Genomic DNA, 4,587 nt, shown 5'->3' on the forward strand with positions numbered 1-4,587 from the left:
ACCTATATAAGCATTGTAGTTACAATGTTCGCATTGTTCTTATCTAGACCTATATGTGACTTTGTTACACACTATACGTTCGTGAAATTAACGTCATTATATATATATATGGCTCGCTCATTGCAGTGTAAAGTTGTAACAATATTTTAGACAACCGTGTAAAATCGTAAAAGTAATATAGACATTAATAAGGTTAGACATAGATAAAAAAAGTATATTAATGTGTGACGCTATGGTCTAAAGTCGTAAAAGCAATTCAAATAAAATGAGACGTTAAGTTATTAAGTAGAAAAGTCAGCAGATCAAAGTTGTCAATTACCAAACGTTAAAAGTGATTGCTTAAGTTACGTAGTTTGAGAGTGTGAATTGAAAGAACTAAAAGTATAAGGGTTAAAACGTAAAAGTATAGGAATTAGAATTGTAATATATGAAAAATAAAAGGAGATAAATGTATAAGGGCTAGATGTATATTTTTGTAAAAGTTAAGGAGTTAGAAACAAAGGTCATCCACCAACCTTTGTCTTTAAGATATAGGTAATTTTCTGATCTTTATTACTATTTTTCCAAAAGTCCAAACTGTCTAATATATCTAAATTATTTGTTCTCATAATTTAAAATTTCAATTTTGGTAAAAGAAAATTGATATTTTATAAAATTTTCGAACAAACAAGATTTGCAAACTATTTTTTATAAAAAAATACAATAAACATTAAATTAATATATGTATATATATATATATATATATATATATAGGGTCAGGATTAAGGGAAAACGGTGAAAAGTGTGAGAACGCTTGTGGATCGTCAGATCAAAACAATCTATGGACTAGATTGGCGCGGTGGCGTTTTCGTAAATAACATCAATTTTATTACGTGGACGCGTTTCATTAAGGGTAAAAAGGTCTTTAGACTTCTCTAGGCAAAACGCCAAACTCATGAATAAAACGCCATTAAATTCCCGCCTTAAACTACAAAGCACACATCATCCTCATCTAAACGTCATTAGATATAAAACGCCAAACTTTGTTTTTAAACGATAAAGCTGAACAAACAGTAACTGAAACGAGGGAAACTTCATTACTAGCATTTATTATGATAAAATTCCGGCTAAAATACGCGTCAAAACATCCTATATAAACAACGTCTCAGACCTTCCATTGAACACACCAAACCCAAAACGCCATATTTTACTAAATACCATTCAATTTATAAACGTCAAAATATTCAAACCCCACAGATTCCAAACAACGTTTCTTTGAGATTCAGTTTTATTCTCGGTAAAGTTTCACTCAATGTGATGGACAAAATCCTTAAGGGGGGATATTGTCCATCTCATTGAGCAAAATCTTATTGAGTTTATCCTCAACTTTCATTGTTCACCAAAAAAACAACCGCCATATTTTACTAAATACCATTCAATTTATAAACGCCAAAACCTTCAAAAACCACAAATTGCAAACGTCGTTTCTTGGAGATTCAGGTTTGTTCTCAATAAAGTTTCACTGAATGAAGTGGACAACATTCTTAACTGAGTATTAACAATATTGTCCATCTCATTCAGCAAAATATTATTAAGTTTATCATGACCAAATTAGAGGTTTAAGGTACTTTTATTTAGTAAAAGGTGTTCTTTTTTCTTTTGGCGTTTAGTTTGTAGGTACGATCTTATATTGTTTGTTATGTAACTTCCAAGTCACATGTTATGCACAAGAAGTAGAAAAAAAGATGAGAAAAAAAAAATAAAAAAATGCAATATAAGAGATATAAAACGCTAAATTCCAATGTGTGTGTGGGTTCTAGAAAAATAAAAACGCCAAACTACTCTTCGCTTGCTCTCGAAGACCATGTCGATTTTCTTTTAGTTACGACCTTTTTGCATGTCGATGCGTAGTGTCCGTAACCTTTACAATTCTGAAACTGTCTTTCTTTGGCCTCGGGTTCCGATTTTGATTTCATTTTTTCGATTGCTACCTCCTGTTTGGATTTTAGGCGCTTCCGAGATCCGAAACCTTTCGACTTTTACCCATCGGGGACTCTTATCGGATTCTTGTCGTTTTTATATTGACCGGTTATCTCCGTAAACCTATCCCTAGTACTAGGAGGAGGAGCAACAATCTGCATATCTTGAACCTTCTTCATATAAGATTGAACATGATCCTTGTATAAGGATAGCTCATTCTTATTACCAGATAAACGGTTCAAAGTATACTCCTTTGCAAAAATAATTTCTCGCATCATACTTTGCACATCGGGATCAAGCTCGGTCATATATTCACGACTCATTGAGTATTCGGAAGAGCAATCTGGGGAAGCCTCTTTACGCCATCTATCCAAAATGTATTGTTTTGGAAATTCCCTAATATCTAAACTTCTCAAAACATAAAATATATGTCTACATAGCAAACCAAACCGCTCAAAATGCCTGCATGAGCAACTGCAGGTGCAATCAGACTTACGGTAAATTACCCGAAAAACGCCAAAAACAATGTCTGTATAAACGCCATGCAGTGAATGTTTGTATAAAAAAAAAGATAATCAAACAAACAAACACAACAACTGCATAGAAAAACAAATTAAATGTTTAAAAAATATGACTCGTTGTAATGGGTCGCAAGGGATGGAATTAGGATAATGATGAAAAAGGTATGTATTGACCCGTTATGGATGGTTCAATTAAGACAAGCATTATGGATTATATGTTTGATGTCAAAGGAATGGTACGTACAAATCTAGGTAGGTTGATTTGTTGGAAGAACGGAAAAAGGATCTCTAGAAATGATGTTCTTAAAGTTATGACTTTACTAATGGATAAGCTGATATCGATGAAGTAGGTTTCGGGGACGAAACCTTCTTTAAGGGGGGTTGATTTGTAACACCCCAAAAGTCGAATTATTAAATTCGTAGGTGTGCTACCATGTTAAATAAATAAAATACAATAACTAGGTTATTAAACTTAGTTAAATGCCTACAAGATAAGTAAAGGAATGAAATTGGTGGCAATCATGATGATGTCATAAACCTAAGGGACTAAGGTTGCCAAACTAGAAACTTGAAATTAATTAAAATAAAAAGAAAATTAAAACCCACACACACAGTGTGTGGTCTGGACGATCGAACAAGGGGGCAAAGGCAAGGTGAAACCCTAGTTTCATCAAATCCATCAAATTCAGTAGGGATTTCAAGGAAAACCAAATGCATGAACCTCGATTCTGGAACATCTAACCTTGTTCATTGAAGTGGCAAGTCCAATTTCATGAATTGATGAATTGTAGGAAATGGGTTTCAACCCAATCATGAGTTTTAATATGATTTGTGTAAATTGGATGTTAGGACTACTCTATAGAACATAAATCATGTTTGATTTTAGGTTAACTGAATGATTTTAGTATACACCCACCTTATGAGAATGTGTTATGAATAGGATGATTGAAGTTGATACAACTATGTGAAAACTTGAACTATGATGTTTTTGAGATACTTGAAATCTTAGACAAATGTGGTGTAGGATGAAAGATTGTTATGAATTTGGTTGATTGTTAATAAGTTATGTGAAGAATTAGTAGGAATCATGCTTTAAAAGCTTGTACATAATGTTTTACAAATGCGAAACCCGCCAAGTGTTCGATGAAATGCCTAAGAGAACAAATATGTGAAATTGTATGCAAGTTGTAAGTTTGTATGTATAGAAAGTGATTATGATGTAATTGTCAGCAAACTAACGCGTGAAGTGTGTTTTAGATGGAGTTCATATGGATTTCTAGTAAGAATCGTGTCGGGTTCAAGGATAGTGGCAAATTAGATAATCTTGAATGAGGATGTTGTTAGTTATTAAATTATAAGGATCCTAGTATGAATGGAGTGGAGTGTGTGTCTATATAATCAAATGATCTTTTAAGTTTACATATTGTACAATATGAGTGTGAAATACGAATAATGTTCATACTATAGTCTACTACATTAAGAAGAATTTATATTCCTAATTTGAATGGAATTATATAAGCTGGACATTCGACTTTTGAAATTCAACTATGTATTAACGCCATGAATGAGCCTTTGGACATAGTTGAATGGGTGTATGTATGCTAATTATGTTGTGAATGTGACTGCTTGTACGGATAGGAGCCATGTCATCATGGATACAAGCACGGAAGGACAACGGGTCAAAAAGTAAACATGGGGGCTATGCGTAAATTCGGACGCACGAGGTAAGTATTTCTCGGACTTCCTCTTTAGTAGTTAAGAGATTCCTGGCATGATAAATGTTAGTAGATGTGTCGAAACGTAAATTATGTTGGTGATATCAAGTATTAGTACTCAGTGAGTGATTATCCGGAATCACTCCTTAATGTAGTAATGTACGGTTATGTACTAGTTTTTTTTGGTATGATATTGGAGTTTAGAAAGGTATGGGTATGTAGAAGTAAAGGTTTTCGTTAAGTCGATCAAACGGGTCAAAATGAGAGTTTACTCTTTTCGGTATGATTTGCATAAGTGACGATGAAGGTATTATAATTGTGTAGAGGATAGAATTTCTTACAAGTGCGTTAACCGAGAAATGGGGACTTGGGCTAATGGTCGAAAACTTAGC

Source organism: Helianthus annuus, chromosome 14 (assembly GCF_002127325.2).
Source record: "Helianthus annuus cultivar XRQ/B chromosome 14, HanXRQr2.0-SUNRISE, whole genome shotgun sequence".
Classification (NCBI taxonomy): domain Eukaryota; kingdom Viridiplantae; phylum Streptophyta; class Magnoliopsida; order Asterales; family Asteraceae; genus Helianthus; species Helianthus annuus.